This window comes from Chondrus crispus, genomic scaffold, assembly GCF_000350225.1.
Source record: "Chondrus crispus Stackhouse genomic scaffold, scaffold_140, whole genome shotgun sequence".
NCBI lineage: Eukaryota > Rhodophyta > Florideophyceae > Gigartinales > Gigartinaceae > Chondrus > Chondrus crispus.
In genome coordinates, this window is record NW_005179006.1 from 168841 (window position 1) to 189238 (window position 20398).

Below are 20398 nucleotides of genomic sequence, written 5' to 3' on the forward strand. Positions count from 1 at the left end.
AGATTTAGGATCTAGCGCCGAGAGCTACTGTAGTGACTACGGCGGGGCGATATATACCTTAGCCCTCTGACTCACGAGTCAGTAAAAGTAACCCGAGTTGCCAGAGTTTGATATCGCCTTGGTCGAAGTCCGTCTTTTACAAGACGCTCCCTTCTACTCTAGCCTACGGTATCCTTTGCGCTCGGGGGTCCCCTCTTTCCTTATCAATTTTCCTTTACTTCCCTATCCTAATTTCCCTTAATCTTGAGTTCGTCCCACCTTGTAGGATTGCGATCCGCAACGTGACGTCACTTTCCAGCACACTTCTGTGCTGGTGCACCAGTGGTGCTATTCTCAGCGCTGGTTCCATCGGAATCTGGTTGCGACCGATCCGGTGTTGGTGCTTTGCCATCGGGCAGTACGACGGTGTAGCGCTGCTACGTTTTCTTCTTTCCCGACCGGCTACGTTGCGACATCCCCGTCGAAGACCTTATCAGGGGTATAAGGTGTACAAGGCGCTCTTCGAGCATTGGATTTACGACCCATCGGACCAGGTTTACCTAGACGCCCCTCCAAACTCGTCGGGCAGTTGCCTTTACAAGTCTCTACCACCATTTACCGATCCTGGGCTGAGCCCTTCTCTTTGCCCCGCCCTATCAGGGATAGGAGCTACTGCGGGCCGCAAACCCGCTTAAAGAGGACAGGGAGCTTCGAACACTCTGTAGCGCTGTGCCGTTGGCAGTCGTTGTTTTTGTTGCTGTTGTTTGCGTTGGACTGTTGGACCTTGGTCTCTGCGCGACAGGCGCATTGTACCACAGAAGTGATCTCCCGACCTAGAATTTGTTCTGTCTACGACAACAAAGTGGTCTGGGTACGGAGTCTCTTTTTTATTTTTTGTTCGTTTTTTTTTTAGGTTCGTTCGCTACTCCGAACGATGTCAACAAGCACACCCGGGGACGTCGGTCCCGGGGCGAGTAGAAGCGGATCGGCACGGGCGTCGAGGATCCCGAGGGGTCCTCGCACCCGGAGCCAGGCCAATACGGCCACGGATCCCGGAGATCAAGAATCTCCAACGGGGATTGCCGCCGACAAGAATGACCTCGACGAGAAGTTCGAGAAGATGGGCAGCGAAATTCGCCGAGAGAATAAGAAAATTCTCGAGGATGAAATAGCCCTATTGCAAAAGCAACTTGAGTTGCAAAATTCCGAGTTCCACACGGCGTTGGAAGAGCTGACCGCGCGCGTGGGACTCGTCGAGAAAAAATGGCAACGGGACCGACGGCATCGAGCCGGAGGTCTTCGCTTCATTAAAGCTTTCGGTCAAGGACGCGAGGCGCGACCGGAATCAAGCCTTGGAGTCCTCAGTAAAATTTAGAACAAGCATCCATTACCGATTCGATCGCGCCACGCAACGTCTCAAGGACCTTGAGCAGGCCGCAGATCAAGCTCCGCAAGGATCGGACTTCAAGCCGCTCCCTTCGGGTAGAGAGGGCGACCGTCGGTCGAAGAAGGACAAGCCCGCTCGTCAGCAGAGCTTCAAGTCCAAGCCCTCGAAGAAGGACAAGCGACTTACAAGCAAGGGTCATTGTAATGACGATCCAGAGGACCGCGACTCACAGTCGGAGTCGCTTGGTCCCTCCGAAGATGGTAACGGCGGTTCGTCGAACCATTCGGGAGATTCCGAACGCCGTTCAGAAGAAGGAAAAGGAATTTCGCAGGGCAAGAAAAATTCCTCCACACGAGGCGGAGTCACTTCGTCCGCCTCGCGGAGAGACAAGGACGCTGAGCCAGAGGACGTCGCAACGCGACGCTGGCCGCGATGAGAGGAGTTGGAGGAGTTGGTGGAGCTGAATCCGACCAACTACCTTTTCAAGAAATTACTTTCGTACCGAACGTACCGCTTGCGGAACCCGCAGACATATTTGTCATGTTCCCGGCGGACCGCCGTGCGAAAAATTAGAAGAGATATTCCGCCTAAGTTGAAGAAGGACAACACGTTCACAGGTGAGGACGGGGTCCTTGTGTTGGATTTTTTGGCAAAGTTAGTTCAGGAGTTTGATACTCAAGAAATGAACGAGGGGCAAGCGATCCGCTTGTTGCCCGAATTTCTAAGCGGCATCGCCTTGAGACAGTACACTTCTGTGTCTCAGACGGCCGGGTCCCATGACGGAAAGGTGTCTGTTTAGCCAGAGGCCGTACAGTGGTTGTTGAGGAGTTTCGCAACCGACGAGGCGATCCGTCAAGCCGTGCTCGCATTGCGAGAAGTTCAGCAGACACCGTCTGAAGACGAGATGGAATTTTACATTCGCCTAACAGACCCGAGTAATCGCTGTGGGAATGTTTATTCTATGGAGAGGAGCAGATGACCATGTTCATCGAGGGGCTAGATGCCAGTATTAAGCCCATGGTCTCGCAGTATCGACAAGATAACCGAGATGTCTCATTTTTGAGATTGGTAAATTACGCAAAGGCGCATGGCTCGGCGAGCCGCGCCAAGGACAAGAAGACCAAGAAGGTCACGATTCAGACGCCGTCGACGTTCAGGGCGGGGAAGAAGGCGAGGGCTTCTTATCCCGGTCGTAAAGGTCACGCCGCCGTCCACTTAGCCGAGTCAATCTCCGCGTCAGATGAACGCGGTGCGCACGAACGTAGCGAAAATCATTATGAAGGAGCCTTGGTAGCCGAAGGCAATTTTATTGAGCCATCGGAGGGCTACGGACACGAGGACTACGGGGCAAGCGGGTCGTCAACTTTACCGACGCCCACATACACGACGGAGTCGTTTTCATGGCCCACGGATCCCGTCATGATGTTCCGGGGGCGCGTCCACACGCCGGTGCCGCGCATTCCGATGAAAGACAAGGGTACAACGTTTCGAAGGCCAGGCTGGATGGGAAGGCCGCAACATCAAGGAAGGCCGCCGGCCTGTGGAGGACCTAGGCCGCAATATCCCGTCAAGAAGCACGGACTGGTGTGCTATCACTGTTACGAAAAGGGGCACGCCGCGCCAACGTGCATTCTTTCCCTCCGGGAAATGCACCGAGTTTTGGGAAATTATGAGGCGTTGTCTCCGATGGAGAGGTTAGGGATACCATCGACGAGTTATCTGAAGGTCATGGTTCGATTCGCAGACGGCGAGCACGTCGAGTGCTTCAACGCCGAGGCCTAACCAACCCTTCATAGGGCCCGCCGCAGGGCCCGCGTCGTCGGACGTGAGAAGGAACCCGCAGCCGCAGGAACACTAGAGAGGGGAATCTTGAGGGAGTCACGAGAGGCGCAGGTTCAACGTACTGCGTCCGGGACTCAGTCCCGTTCCCCGTCTCTAGCAAGAAGGGAAGGCCTTGACGAGGAGGTAGTTGATAGGGGGTAAGCCGAAGGAGCCGACTGTTGTCAAGAAAATTCTAAGTCGAGACAAGGATCGTCCGATGGATCAAATTCATAGGCCCTGGTACAGGGTTAAGCGACAAGAGTGTCCTGACAAGATCTTGGTCCTCGCGCGAAAAAACTACAAAGTTTACGCGGATATTGGACCAACGGTCGGATTGATCAGTCGAGTGTTGTCCGTGTTGGACACAGGTGCTGGACCAAATTTGGTTCGAAGGTCGGAACTTCCGGCAGGAATGGAATTGTTGGTGTCCTACGGACCGACCCAAGACATTGGCGACGCGAACAATAGGCCACTCCGGATTCTCCGCACAATTAGAATGCCTGTGAGGCTTGGAAAATTTGTGGCAGCAGCCGAGTTTATTGTATGCGAAAAACTAACCGTCCCGCTAATTCTAGGCGCGGACTACTGTGACCGGTTTGTGGAAGCAATTTATCGAAGGAAAAAAACGGTTGAGTCGGCGGATTTCTCGGAGGTTCCGATAGTTAGGCGGTTCTCGACGAGAAAAGGGAAGAAGAATCTCGTCCCGGGAAAGGACGAGAATGATGGAAAGGGGGAGCGAATTTCCCCTAAGGTAAAAGTGGCAAGAGCCACGACTATCGAGCCAGGGACGCAACGCTTCGTGGAATGCACCTCGAAGAGGGCGGGCTTGGTTGTGGTTCAGCCGTACTCGTCGTTGTACGAAAGGAACGGGTTGACGTGCACGAATGGTGTCGTTCATGTTGAGCCTGACAGGCCATTTCGTTTACTCGTTGCGAATTTTAGGACGTACCCTGTCAGGGTGCAAAAAGGCCAAGTGGTGGCAGAATTATTACCGCACCCGAGGGCCGCGCTCGAGAGCAAAACCACCATTGGTGAAGTTGTCGGAATTCAAGAAAGGAAGAAGGAAAATTTTCCTAATTCCGCCAAGACGCCTTAAGGCGAGACAAGATGCGAACCGTCGGAGCAAGCGCGCGACGACCAGCCAGAAGAACGGTCGAGTGGGCTCTCTGCGACGGCATCGTCGAAGCCGGAGCAGCGGATTGAGCCCCCACCGCCGGACGTGGAGGACCGCGACCTGAGCCACGTGTCGGAACGGCTGCGCGAGCGGTTCCGACGGATGTTGAAGAAGTACTCTAAGATGTGGGATGGGACCCTTGGTGAAATTAATACCACAGTCCACCGGATTGACCTGGTCCCAGAGACAGGCCCATCGCAAAAGCTCCCTACCGAGTCGGTCCAAGGGCTCGGGAGGTCGAGGACGCAGAAGTACAGAAGATGTTAGAAGCAGGAGTCATCGAACCGGCGCAGTCAGAATGGGCGTCGCCCGTTTTATTAGTGCCTAAGCCGGACGGATAGATGCGCTTTTGCGTAGACTACCGCAGGTTAAACGCGGTAACGGTGAAGGACACGTACCCTTTACCGCGCATGGATGAGTGTCTGGACTCGCTCGGTGACACCAAGGTTTTCTCCGCGTTGGACGCGATCTCGAGATATTGGCAGATGCCTATCCCTGAGTGCGACCCCGACAAGACGGCATTTTCGTGTCACTCAGGTCTGTATCGCTTCTCAAGAATGCCCTTCGGGCTAACCAACGCGCCAGCAACGTTCCAGAGAGCAATGGATATCCTGCTTTCTCCGTTCCGTTTGAAATGCTGTTTGGTGTATCTGGATGACATAATAATTTTAGCAAGTCGTGGGAGGAGCACATCGTGCACGTGGATGAAATACTTTCCGTATTGGAAAAGGCAGTCGTCAAGTTCAAGCTTCGCAAGTGCAAATGTTTCGTGGAAAAGATCAAGTACCTGGGCCACGTCGTCCGCCCAGGTACGCTAGAAGTCGATGTCGCACGAACCGCCGCGTTGGAACAAGTACGGTACCCGCGAACACAAACACAGCTTAGAAGCTTCCTGGAACTTTGCAATGTCTACCGCAGGTTCGTTCCGCATTATGCGAAAATTGCGCATCCTCTAAACCAACTACTGAAGAAAAGACAACCGGTCCAGTTGGAAGGATTCGACGAACCGTGCAAGAAAGCTTTCCATAAGCTCAAGGACGTCATCTTGGCACCGCCGGTGTTGGCGCTGCCGAAGAAGGACCTACCCTACTCGGTAGATACCGATGCAAGCGACTATCAAATCAGCGCTGCATTATTTCAAACACACCCGGATGCGCAACGCAAACCCATCGGGTTCTTTTCAAGAACGTTAGCGGCAGTCGAGAGAAACTATTCTGTATCAGAAAAAGAATGTCTAGCGGTAATTTGGGCCGTAAAGACTTTAAGACCATATCTATATGGCGAGCACTTCATTGTGCATGCCGACCATGCCTCATTGAGGTGGTTGATGAACGTAACCGACCCCAGCGGGGGATTAATCCGATGGAGGCTACGCCTCTCGGAAATCAATTTTGAAATCAAGTACAAAAAGGGAAAGGCTAACAGCCAGGCGGACGCCTTTTCATGATTACGGACAGCAGGAGAAACCGTCGACGAAATCAACTACGAAATTCCATGCTTTATGGCCGAACCGGCCGAGGGTACAGTGGAGGACGAGGACAGTTTTGACGCGTTAGACGACATCCTCGCTCTTGAGGGGGGGACCGCCCCTGATCGCCTCGATTAATTCCAAGCTGTCAATCCGGAGGAGCTCATTGGCGAGCAAGCTGTCGACCCCTTCTGCAACCGCATCAAGGAAGAAATGGACGCCGGAAAAGTGAGAACGTTCAGCATGGAGACCGAGGAGTTCGAACGAACTCTATGCCGTACTGCGGCGGAGTTTGTACGAGTGGTGATACCACAATCATTAAGGGACCGCGTCCTAGGGTTAAGCCATTATGCAAAATTGGCAGGACACCCGGGAGGCAGGAAACTTTACAAGACATTGAGAAGATATTTTTACCGGCCTACGATGGCCCTAGACTGCTATGCAGTCTCGAAGAATTGCGCCGCATGCGCGCGGGAAAGGATGAAGTTAAGAAGAAACACGAAGGAAATGAAGGTGTTCACGCTCAAAGCTCTGCTGGAGTTTGGCTCCATCGACATCCTCGGCGAGCTAATTACAACTAAACGACGAAATCGGTACATTCTCGTGATCAGCGATCGATACTCGAAACTGGTACGAACCGTACCGTTGAAGAAGATATCAGCTGCGCACATCGCACATGCCTCCGTTCACCACTGGGTATTCGTGTACGGACCGCCGGTCAAGCTGCTGTCCGACATTGAAACACAGTTCACGGCCCGGTTCTTTCAGAATGTCTGCCGAATTCTCGGCATACGCAATGTGTTCACGACTACGTACCACCCGCAAGCCAACGGCCAAGTTGGGAGGTTTAACCGCACGCTGACTTCCGCGTTGCGAACATATGTTGGAGAGCATCCCAAGCACTGGGACCTATTTAGTGATGCTGTGACGTTCGCATACAACACGCAAGTTCATCGAACTACGAACATTGCGCCCTTCGAGCTGGAGTTATCTCGGGTGCCGAGAAGCATTGCGTTATAAGCGCAGCCAACTTTGGAGAAATTCAGCTCGTCACGAGCATACTACTTGAAATGGCAGTCGTGGTTGGAGAGCCTAATGCGAAGCGCCGATAGGAGTTTGTGGAAGGAACAAGCCCGGTACAATCGAAATTTCTACGCACGTCTTCGCAAACCGCAATATGATATCCCACCGGGGTCCTACGTATTCCTCCGGAAGGAGCAGGGCACGGCTAGCGAACCGAAGCACAAGCTCGCGCAAGTCGCTAGGGGCCTTATCAGGTCAGAAGATCATATCAGCATACGGTGGTCATTGCCATTGGCGACCAGGAGGAACGCGTATCGCGAGATAGGGTGGAGTTAGCCCCATGTCCGATGGACTATGCGCCGGTAACCGGCCTACGTCAAGCGCTACAATTCCTGGGAGAGCCGCAGTTAAACGAAGAAGGAGGGGAAATCGAGGACGAGGAACGTCCTCACACACGTGCGCCTACGTCAGGGGACCAGAATAATTTAGTTAGTCAAACACCGACAGTGGAAATGCCGCAAGAACTACGCGAGTCCGGAAATTCCAGAGAGGTGGATGGGTCGGAAGATCGTCAGAAGGGGGAAGGAGACAGTTTGGAGAAAGGAGGGGAGACGGAAATCACGGAATACGTAATCGACCGGGTCGTCGACCACGATTATCGAGATGGATAGTTGATTCTCAAGGTGGAGTGGAACGGGTATATACCCGAGGACGCGACGTGGGAGCCCATTGAGCAATTAACCCGTAGCGCAGCCGTCACGTATTTCCGAAGGAAAAGACGATCCTTGCCCGCACAAGTGTCACGCGCATAATCGGGATAGCCATCGTCAATAAAGTTCGCGGGTTGGAGACAACGCAAGGGTCAGTAATTCAAAGAGGGAACGGACCTGCGAGGTCCGCAAATGGGGGATGTGGGATCAAGGGAAGTAAGGCAGTCAGCCCTCTGGGCCGCCGTTATAGGAAGGGACTGACGCGCGACGCGTTTTCAAGAAATCGAAGTGATGCTGCAGGCCCGGATGAGGCATTGAGTACACTCTGTGGTAATTCGTACAAAAGACAAAAGCCCTCCCCGAGGATGGACGCGCCCTGAGAAATGCCGTTGTGACGTGCTTCCGGAGAAAGCGACCATCCCTGCCGCAGCAAGCGACGCGAAGACTTGCAAGTTGGAGAAGGATGCAGGAAGCCCAAAGAAGTGGGCATGGGAAAAGTAGAAGGGAACTGAATAGAACACCCGCAGATGACTAACCCGGCGATGTTCGCCACTCTATGCCACGAGACGTCCTACTGTACATCCGGAGGAGGCATCACGTCTACGGGGTACGCACCTGCAACGCCGCCGAGCGCACGTGAAGTGACGTTGAATTCGTGGGACGTAATTTAATCAGAAAAATTGGGTGTGTCAGCAACGAGAGGCCGGATCGAATAGGGGAATCGAAGGTAGCACGGTAGTTGCCCTTCGAAATTATAATCGAAATTATGCAAAAACTTACTGCAAGCTGCAGTGTGCATGCAGAGTTGTTACCGCTTGACATGGTCGACGACATCAATACTCTAAGTCGTCCGGAGGCCAAGCCTCACTCGCTCGGATATGACGTTCATCGTCATACTCGCTCCCAACTCATTTGAACATGCTCGACGAGCAAACAAACCCGTCCACATGGACCATTGTCAAACGGACGCCGAAAGGGCAGCCACGCGCATCCCGGAAAGTTATCCTCCCGCGGCCTAAGCGAAACGAGGGTCCCGCGGAACGGCTACCGCAGGCGACCCCTCGCCCCACTACCACGAGGATTCCTGACGGTCTATTCACAGGTTGGCTATCATAAGTCATCTTACCTTTAGTTCTTTGTTTTTATGTTGTTCGTTTCGTTTTGTATTTATTTTGATGTCAAGGGCACGACCCCGCACTGGAGACGTTGTTCAGCGAGTATGTAAGGTGTCCTCTTCCTTGTAGCGCGACGCGTTGTGCTACAAGGAAGAGGACACCGCCCCCGTTTGCTTTATTTCTTCAAAAGGAGAAGGACCCGACTACGTCCCGTACCTACGGTGGACTCAGGGCCTGATACACTTCTTCCCAGTTCGCTACGTCCAAAAGGATTGGTCTCCGACAGCCGGATTGTATCCCACAAGAAAGCCCGATCTCGACGAAATGAAAAGAAAAATGAGCGACCCTCGTCAAGGGGATCGAAGACATCGCTACGGAATGATGTGGAAAGGGAGGATTTGTGCGATCTAGAAGAAGGTCACTGCGGATGTTCTCTTCAAGGCAGTAGCCCCCGAAGGATTGAGGGTATCACCTGTGCTGTGTCAACCCGGAGCCCTGGCGTGGACGATAAAAAGGGAAAGGCAAACGCACTGACGGGAACCCACAGTGGCCATAGACGAACCGTGTCACTAGGACACCATAGCGAGAAGGACCTTGTTATAACTTACTATGATCCCCCTCTGCCTCCACTCGACCTCCGTAACAAGAACGGAAAGAAAAATTATATATATATATATCTATATATACTGCGACGATTGGTACTCGTGAGACCTGCTGCCAACTGCTACTCGGATCTAACAAGCAAGGGAGCTGGCACAAGATAGAACGATGGTTCGCGGAACCAACGAATGGGACAACTACGGCGAAGCCAGATCGCGTGTACTTCGTACAATACTATGTAGCGTGTGGTTGATTCCCTGAACAACGCGACAAAACGGTAGCCAGACTGTCGTCCAAAGCACGATCAGCTGTGATGAACGGAACAAATTGAGATTGCAACACCCGAAGGACTCAGTGACACGCCCACGGCGTTTTCGATACGCCGTATCAACACGGAAGGTGGAAAAGCAAGCTCAAGAAAAATTCCACGAGGACTGTGTGTCATTCCAGGAAGAGGTCGAAGTGAGGCCGTCGGCCTATATCGTAGACTCTACAGTAGGACTCAAGCGTGTTGACGGTTCGGATAAATGTGCTCGACTAGAGGGGTCGAGTACGTCGAAGGCGATGACCCACAGTTAATTTTTGACATCAATTGTTCATTGCAAAGGAGGGGTTACGCGGAGCAACGACACCGAGCCACGATTTCGGACGACCAAACTGCGCTAGAACGACGGACCCGGTAGCCGCATCCCTCATCTATGGACGTCGTCCACGAGACAGTGCTGTACCATGTTGAAAGAAAAAATTTTCAACCGCAATGTGAGTGACATCACACACCCATCTCAGGCCATTGAAGCACATTTCGAGCTGGTCGTCACTCTGAAAAGAGAATCTGTAGGGGACGTCGCTTTTTAATATTATAAGGGAACGCGAACCCGACACGGGCGACGAAGGCGTCTCGTGACGCTCGACAGGAACGTCAATTTTTGGAGGATGTAAGCGGAGTTATGGAGAAAGTCAAACACCAGGCTTACTTACCTGTCATTGGAGAAACGGCCTCGCCTCTCGACGAGGGTCAAGCGTAACTACCAAGGAAATTTCCCTTCTATGACACTCCGGTCAGGAGAGACGCAGCGAGATTCGCCAAGTTACGAGTCAACAATCGTTTTTTCCGTCGACCACGTGCAAAGCTCTGTTTTTACGGCTGTGGCAAACCGCAGATTTTCCACTTCTAATTTACAAGCGATGGAGGCAGACCCGAAGTCATCTTGGCAAGACCAAGGACACCTTACGGCCGGTATCGGGAAACTGATCGTGGACATCGTCAAGACCGCACATCCCCCGTCCTAAAGGACAAGTGCTCACACTGACAGGATCATGCGCTTCTTGGTACAAAAGCACACGTGCGAAACAACGGAATTGCGTGAGGAATTGCCTCACTTTGTAGGGACTCTACGTGTTCTGGGAACGTGGGAAGGGGATCAGCACCAAGTGTTCCTGGTGACGCGAGGGAACTGTAACCAAACCTAAAGGGAGGTTGATTTGGCAGTTTGGGAGGTGACAGCGCAACGAATGTTGCAGGGGCCCCTTCGGGGGTTCGACGCAGATCGAAGACGACGATCAATTCTTGCACCTACCATCCCCAAGGAGAAAGAAAAATGGCACGGGAAGCTGACGCAAGGAAATGCACAACGTCACCAGCAAACAAAAAGTGCGCTTTCCGAAGGAAGAGGAGGTTCATACGGGGTAAACATAAACGATGAACTTTTTAGCCCAACACCCGACGAAGGGTAGGGTGATTATCGAGAAACTGTACAAGGTATGCGAAGGTCAGTAGTGGCGACAATCTTTCATGATTTTTTAGGGACGTCAATGTTGGACACAGTAATGTGCCACGCACGGGCAAGGGCAGCAGCTATGTTTTGGCTTTGTCCATGACCAATCCGCTCTGTGAGAGCAGGTCAAGGGAGTTTCGAGGAAACACCCCCAAGGAAAAGACCACTGTCTTCATGACTCAAGCGCATGCGGACAGACCACGTGAGGCGAAATTGTCCGAAAAAGCGGATCGCTTCCGAGACTCAAGGAGAGTCAGTAGTTCTGCGATGAGGGATCTAAACGGACCAAGGAGCAACTGAGGTTGCGAACATTGGTGTTGTACTGGGGACGACGAAGGCAAAAGGGACCGCCACGCCCCGGCCGAATGCAAGAGGAGGTCAAAAAAGAGGAGACAATCTGAGACCAAGGGGGTACGCAGGTGGTTCATTTTATTGGCTGAAAGCTACCGGATGACGTCGATAATCGGACGTCACCCCCAAAGGGGTAATAATCCGAGAACGGATCATGGGGAAGTCGCTCTAAGCGGCAGGTCAGTCGGACGGCTCACCCAAGGATTTTTCCTTCGGGAGTGAGGTAACGGGTCGAGCAAGGACTCGCAGATCATCAAGGGAAGCCCCTTGGAGAGCTTCGCCTTTCATGCCATGACCGCGGAGCAATGTGCAGTAGATGCCAATGGCGCCGTTGCTCTTTTTGGGAATTGATGGGGACGGTGGGGAAGACAACACTTCCCTATCCGACAGAGTTTCGGTATGCCCTGCCGAGAGGATATTGGCAGCAGGAGGAGGAGCAGCAGGGGCTGCAAGGAGAGGGAAATCTGGAGCAGACGGTCGGGGACAAACGTCGTCTGCACGGGGATCTATGGCTCGTTTGAGAGCCACGTCAGGGGTTGGAACTTGGTTCCCGAATTGGCGACTGAGGCGCGCTTCGGAGGGAGAGCACAAGGCCGATGTCCAAGGGTTGAACCAGACAAAGTCACCCGCCGCACTGTGACTTCGTCCTGGAGAAAAGGACGGGCGTCGCTTCGCGAAGGATCGGGATGAGTTGATAGGGGGAACAACATCCTAGTCGACCTGATTGATCTTTTCGAGTAAGGAGTGCAGTTCGAAGTCGGTGTCCGCTCCGCCCAAGGGCACGGTATAGTCCAAAAGGCACATAAGCTCGACGAGCTTCGGAGGAAGATGCCACAGCCGCCAACAATCGTACGCCTCGCAGAGCAAGGTGGCGGCTACCTTCACGCACCACTCCGTCAAAAAGACAACCCACAACCCGTGACGAGGATCAGTGAGATGGCTTCCAAAGTAGGTAAGGATGGGACCGAGTTCTGCCCAAAATCCTTGGCAGACCTCAAATTGTCCCCACCATGAGGGGAGTTGCTGGTACCGGTTGGGGTAGTGTGACCGAGCAATTTCCCCCGCCTCCACTATTCGGTAAGCTAGGAAGTATCCCGTGTCCGATCTCATCTTACGCTCGAGTCGGACAGTATGCTGGAAGAAGGGGATGTTCCCGCGTTTCATATGTCGGAAATTGAGGGGGAGGATTGCGCGTGTGTATGACATGGCATCGTTAGTCAACGTCAGTTGGTTATGCCACAGGCGGCCCGCCTCGAGCACGGGGTCACCTCGTGTCCAGCAGAGGAGGTTGTCAAGGTAATCACGCTCCCCTTCCGTGCGAAATTTCCACGTGTCGCATCCGAAGGACGAATGAATGAGGGCATTGGATAGGGATAGGTCGAGACGGCCGAGAACGGCTTCCATGAACCGCGGGGATACGCCCTGGCGGCCACGAGGGGAGGAACGGCGCAGGATAGAAAGGAGAAAGGCGATACGGGCACGCGTATCGTAGGAGGAAATGGCTTGAAGGAAAGGTGACCCGGCAGTATCCCGGCACCGTCGGCAAAGTCGCGCTCGATGCTAGCGACGTCGCGCACGACGATGGCGGAAAACCAAGGAGCGGCCGCGTACAGTGAGGGATAGTTGCACATGGATTTGCCTTGGAGCTCCGCTAGTGAGAGGTATCGACGAGGGGTTGATGAAGGATGGAGACCGGGATGGAAGGCCGTTTCAGGAATGTTGGTGTCCGGGGGAAGTCGGGGTATGGAGGGAAGGTCGCTAGGAATGGAAGGCGTTTATGAGAAGCCCACACCGCGGCGACCGCGGGTGGTAGGTCCGGCAGTGGGATCCAATGAAGGAAACATGGAAATCGTCTTACTCTCACGCATGCCGCGACCGACGGTCAGAAGAAAAAGGAAGAAGTTGGGAAGCAAGGGAGTGAAGCCGCTGCGCAAGAGTGCTCAGAAGGGGGATATGTAGTGCAATACCCGGCCTGGGAAAGGGACATCAGGGGGGTACTGTAGTCTGGATTAGGGGACTTCAGTGTGATTCATATCACACTATTATTTTAATTATTTATTTTAATTTAGTTACAAATTAATTATCTAACATTAGATTAGATTTGGGATCTAGCGCCGAGAGCTACTGTAGTGGCTCCGAGAGGGCGATATATACCTTAACCCTCTGGCTCACGAGTCAGTAAAGGTAACCCGAGTTGCCAGAGTTCGATATCGCCTTGGTCGAAGTCCGTCTTTTACAAGATATTCCCTTCTACTCTAGCCCACGGTATCCTTTGCGCTCGGGGGTCCCCTCTTTCCTTATCAATTTTCCTTTACTTCCCTACCCTAATTTCCCTTAATCTTGAGTTGGTTCCACCTTGTAAGATTGCGATCCGCAACGTGACGTCATCAGCCATCGGGCTTCTGTGTTGGTGCACCAGTGATGCTTTTCTCAGCCTTGATTCCATCGGAATCTGGATGCCACCGATCCGGTGTCGGTACTTTGCCATCGGGCAGTACGACGGTGTAGCGCTGCTACGTTTTCTTCTTTCCCGACGGGCTACGTTGCGACATCCCCGTCGAAGACCTTATCGAGGGTATAAGGTGTACAAGGCGCTCTTCGAGCATTGGATTTACGACCCATCGGACCAGGTTTACCTAGACACTCCTCCGAATTCGTCGAGCAGTTGCCTTTACAAGTCTCTACCACCATTTACCGATCCTGGGCTGAGCCCTTCTCTTTGCCCCGCCCTATCAGGGATCCGAGCTACTGCAGGCTGCAAACCCGCTTAAAGAGGACGGGGAGCTTCGAACACTCCGTAGCGCTGTGCCGTTGGCAGTTGTTGTTTTTGTTGTTGTTGTTTGTGTTGGACCGTCGGACCTTGGTCTCTGCCTGACAGGCGCATTGCACTACAGTACCATTGTTCTAATGATGGTACTGCTCGACATTAATTAACTAATAGTTAAATATTAAATTATTAACGTTAAATCTAAGATTTTTGAAATTTTTTTGGGGGGTGATTTGAGTATGATACTAGTATGGTTGTCGCGCGACAATATTTCGATTTGCTGTGTGGGTGGCCAGCCGTACTACAACTTTATTAAAATTTGATAATGTTTCGGAGGGTGATTCAAGTATAGGTGGCCACCCGTACTAACATTTCCTGTATTGATAATGTAGTGGTGACTTGTGGCAGTGGGACGAAAACGGCTGTATATCGAACCCGGCGCTATAAGAAAATTGGAATTTCGACTTTTTAATGCCACTGTTCTTGCATCACTGCTTTCGAAGTGTGGTTCCGTGAACTCGGATACCCTCCGATCCACGAGGGAGCGGGTGTCCGTCGGATACTTTATTGCGTCGCGACCACGGTATGCCCTATTAGCTATGTCTTATTACTGTAGTGTGCTGTACTGTCGTCTGGATGTAACCACACGATGAACGCCCGCAGGGCGCTCTCCTGTAAAAGTAAGGACTGGATGGGCTGTTAGAGACGGCGTAGTGAAGAAAAGGGTATGCTTCGGAAAAGTGTTCGGGCGAACAGTCGGGATTTGCTGGTCATGGTTCGTGAACCATGACTAGCCAATCTGGACTGTTATTTTTTGTTAAAATTACAGACGTTTATACTTAGCTGGCCATGGTTCGCGAACCATGACCAGCAAAATTTGGACTGTTACTTTTTTGATAAAATTATAGGCGTTTATAATTTAGCTGGCCATGGTTCGCGAACCATGACCAGCAAATCCCGACTGTTCGCCCGAACACCTTTTCAAAGTGGGACGAAGCCTGCAAAGTACCACCATCCCAGGTGGTAAAAGTCCGTAAAATCCGTAAAATCGGGTAAAAAAGCAAGGCCCCTAGCTACGAAAACTATCTGAAGGGAAGTCGTACCTTCTCTCGACGGGTCGTGAAGAATACCGATCATCCGGGACCCCCTTTCTGACGCGCAACTGGGATTCGCAGGCTTTGTCTGAAGACCTCGTGCTAGGCGCCGGCGGTGGCACAGGCACAGGCGAAGTACGACATAGAGCGAGGCGCCGGGATCAGCGGATGCAATCGCAGGGTGAGGAGTTGAGCAAGTCGGGTGAATACGGTGGGTAGTTTTACTGAAGTGCTGCCTTTTCTCTTTGCATACAGCTCGTCGGCCGCGGTTTAAGTGACCGAAGACGCGCGCTGTAGATTAGTCTAGAACATATCGGCGATGACGAGGGGAGGCGCAGATAGGACGTCACGCGTGGAGCAACTTCTGCATGGACAACGAGTGGAGCCTTGACGGTGTGACATTGTAATTTTGGAGAACAAAAGGTGTACGGGGCGCAATTCCACGCAACACTTCCGTGTTGATGAAAAGGGAATGCTTCGGAAAAGTGTTCGAGCGAACAGTCGGGATTTGCTGGTCATGGTTCGTGAACCATGACCAGCAAAATATGGATTGTTACTTTTTTTGTTAAAATATAGGCGTTTATAATTTGCTGGTCATGGTTCGCGAACCATAACTAGCAAATCCCGACTGTTCGACTGAACACTTTTTCAAAGTGGGACGAAGCCTGCAAAGTACCACCATCCTCAAAATGAGAATCGTCTCGAAGTATTTGCATGGGGCGCTTCAGGGGCGGGGCAGGTACTGTTTTGTGGGCATGTACAGTATCCTCATTTTGAGTTTCGAGTACCAAAAAAGGGGTTCGAAACTCATAATGAGTTTCGAGTACCAAAAAAAGGGACTCGAAACTCAAAATGAGAATTATTTTGGAAAAATCGAGAAGGAGCTGTGCAAAAATGGGACAGAAGGTGAGAATAGGATAGAAAGGACCGCTGCCAGAATTGGGCCATTGGCGGGAGAGCACAATGATGAGGACTCAAATGATGTGGATAGAAGCCGCGGCGAAAGAAATGCCAATGCTGATGATGTTGAAGACAGCGAATGGAATGCCAGTGCTGCTGATGACGACGACGATTTCCAGAGCAGAAGCGATGCAAGCGATGGTGATTCTTGCTAAACAGTTCAATAAAATCCTTCCGCCAACTGCCTTCACCCCTGAGCAAATCGATGCCCTTAATGCTATGCTGCAGATGTCAGGAGGTTACTTGTTTTGTTGTTCCTTGTTTTGTGTTGTTGGTGCAATGCTGAAAGTCGCCTTTGGGAGGAAGGGAGGAAGGTTGGAATAGAGAATCATGTTCGTCATCCGTGTCAGTTGCAATAATGGGATGGTCATTCTCGTAGATGTCGTGGTGATTGTAGTATAACCCCCCCCCTGGGGCTTTATTTTAGATTAGATCAACTCAGAATCGGATCGGTTACTGTAGAGCTCGATGCTCTACAGTACCACCACGTGTAACCCCGAGTACAGGGGGGGCACGTGTACACGTGTACACGCGGGACCGAAGAGCGCGCACGCACACGTGTACTGTCAGCCCCGAGGGCTGACAGTATTACAGTGTCGACCGACCGCTACAGTACGTCGCTACAGTACATCGGTACTGTACTATTATGATAGGTTATTATGTACATTAAATATGGAGCGGACCGGCGGCGGGGGAGGAGGACAAGCACGGACTTGTCACCCACCGACCGTCAAGGTCCGACTTCCCGCTTATTCTAAGGTAGCGTTCGCTAACTACCTTAGAGCGGCACCGAGCGCGGGTTGAGGACGCGCGCGGTACGCCCACGAGCCGGCTCCGCCTCCGCCCGTCGGTACTGGATCGTCACCCAGTACCGCGCCGGGGCGTCGAGGCGTCGAACCGCTCGCGCGTACCGGCGTCCTCCCCGTTCCCGCTCTACCACGCTACCCGGGCCCGCTGCCCGGTGCCGTTAGCTGGTGTCCCGCTTCACCCCCGTCTTCCCGTTCGGACGGGGTCTACGTCGAGCTGTGCATACACCCCTCTCCGTTGGGGGTGTTTATGCTACAGTGATGTTCCTGATCGACGTGGACAGCAACAAGTGTATTCAAGTAAATTTAGCCAAAGCACTGTTCGGGCGAACAGTCGGGATTTGCTGGTCATGGTTCGCGAACCACGACCAGCAAATTACATATGTGTGTGATTTTAACAAAATATTAACAGTCCAAATTTTGCCGGTCATGGTTCCCGAACCATGACCAGCTAATTATAAACTTCTGTAATTTTAACAAAAATAACAGTCGAGAGTTGCTGGTCATGATTCGCGACCCATGACTAGCAAATCTCGACTGTTCTCCCGAACACTTTCGTCATCGTTTGAAAAACGTTTCCCTTAGCTGGGCGCCCAATTAGGAGCAAATGGAGGGTTACATAAACGAATGCGCACGCATGCGATTGCGAGGGTGACAGATAATCCGAATACTTGCGAATGCGGCGCCTGCAGCGATGGAGTTAGCAAGACATAGCGGAAGAGCAGTGCAGGCGTTCAAGTGAGGAAGCGTCTATTTAAGAAAGCATAGCTAGAATTAGACAGAGAAAAAAGTGATAAAGGATCCCAGAAATTAATGCTGACTCACTCGTACCATCTTCTTCGTTCTATCTGCTACGCCGTCGTTGTCAACTTTCTATGTCTGAATCGCCTGCAATTGTCCACGCGTGCCGTATCTTCAATACGATTTTGGAGTACCAAAAAAGGGACTCCAAACTCAAAATTAGTTTCGAATGATTTTCACTCACTTTTTCAAGGGTTGGATCGGAAAATGAGCGTTCTGTGCAGTTCTTCGCGCCAGAGCCTGAATATAATTCCGAATTTACCGGAATTTAGCACCCTTCACGACCTTTGTGTAGCGCGTAAGACCTATTGCAGAGCAATGTCCCGAGTGGAGAGCAGCTTGGATATTGGATTCTGGTGCTGATACCGCCTCAGTTTGAACTCAATTTTAGAAATCTTTCGAGTTTGCGACCTTTGGCAATTCCATTGTTTCGACTTGGGATTCCTTTACATATCTGTGATCAAGCGTCCTCTACCTTGTTTCCTAATACATCCACACTTTCTCGGTTCTCTCCCTCTCCGTCAAATTTCTTCTATAGCCTAATTGGCATCTTCGATCTTCAACTAAGATTGCCGCACACTGCGGCTGCTGTTCGCAATTTCCGACATGTCCCCCCGAAAATTGAAGAAGCGCAGCTCTTCTCCTCTGACAGCCGATGCGGAGGGGAAGAAAAAGATCCGTAGGTCGCCGAGGTCACCTAGGCCACCGATATCCAAATCTCCTCACGCGAATAAGAGCATTGTGATGATGTCCGCGGTGAGTCCATCTCAATACACACAAATGCGCAGGAGATTGGACTTTGCAGAAGAAATCGGAGAAAGAACGGAAACCGATGGGAACACATCAAGTGAAGAAGCAGTCGAAATCCCGCTACCTCCTTTGAAGTCAATTCGAATCAACATTGACAAGTCGAGCAAGGACTACATGGGTGTGATAAAAAAGAAGACTCAAGGAAAGAAGACTCAAGGAAAGAACACCCAAGGAAAGAACACCCAAGAAAAGAAGATCCAAAGAAAGAAGACCCAAGGAAAGAAGACAACTACGAAGAATACCGCCATAAAAACCTCCGAAGAAGGGATACACAAGATTTCTTCGGGCTCTTCGGTTGAGGTGATAGACGGAAACGACAAGTCCATCACTCCCGTCAGCGGCGATTCGAGGCCCCCCAAAGAGATAATTCGAGTAGCAGTTCTGTCCTCTCGTTCAACACTCTCAATGGACACAGTCAGTTTCTAACAAAAACTGACTGCGAAGAGATATTGTATGATCGTAGTATATCGAAAGCGACAGAGTCATCGAAGCATTTCAAGCAAGCGAGATTGACGGACGATCCTAGCAGATTCATGTCAGTCTCAGAGCGAGAACGCCAAGTGGAAGCGGCTAGAGCGCGCGAAGCGCAGCTGCAGGATAGACTTCAAGAGCTGCAGAGGCGTATTCGGAACTACGATAATGTGCGAACTTAGAGAAGGAAAACCTTTAGGATAGTATGGTTGCAGTCACTGGAATTCCCTTTCGTCTTGCTACTTAGTAACCGTGTAGAACTGTCTTGCTGTAATTCCATAAACGCACCAATAGTCTCGTAGGTTTTCGAGGGAGAGCGGGAACCTTCCTACACATGTCCGTCATACCGAAGGGATTTGGGGGTATTAGAACACTGTTCGATTTGTTATGGCACGCCACTCTGAGGGATTTAACGAGAGTGCGAAGTGGTTACGAAGGAGGGGGGCAGTAAACGTAGACGAGTGCGTTGGTGCCTGCAAGCAATTCCCACTATTGGTTCCATAGTCTAAGTACTAATCCTAAATGTTTTGAGCAGCAGCGTAGACGCCCGCTATGAAAGTTGCGAGTACTAGATCCTTCCTAATCGAGCGGCCTGGACCAGTGTATTCTGTCACCCATGCGACTTTCTCCCTGCCGGTAACACTGAAATACTTTTTGTTTGAGCGCGAATAAAGCAAGCCGGTTCTTGTGTCCAACATCCGAACACGCATCCATGAGCCCGTTGGCAACGGCTTGGATACTTCAAAGACCCCTTTCATCTTCTCCAAGCAAAGAAAACTGACGTTGCCCCGGAACAACAGGAACGAAGAGCTGTAAACGGGGATAAAAGCTAATAGAGCGTCTACCGGAAGTCTGAGATACGCAGAAAGACCTTGAATGTCGCACTCAACGATTCCGCCTGGCTTGTCGATGATCCGAACATTTTGCCTCCATGCCTCTCCACAGATTGCTTTGCCTTCAGCAGGCGTGACAGTATGAGCTCGACGGATGGAACAACGTTGGTTGAACACGTACGGAAGAACCCACCTCGAAGACGGTCTAAGACGCCAGTAGGGTACTCATGTTCATGCACGTCTTGGACCAAGTGAGTACTGCGCATAACCCAAGCTCCTTGAAAGACGTCATATTGCTGCACTATATCATCATCCACGACGACGGGCCAAAACTTGAGTAAGACGCCTGCTGGATCCCAAAAAGCATCCGTAGGGATTTCATGAAAAGGAAGCTGAGAGATCTGGTTTCCAGGAGACGGAGAGCAATCCGTCGCCCAGTACAGGAAGTGGCCA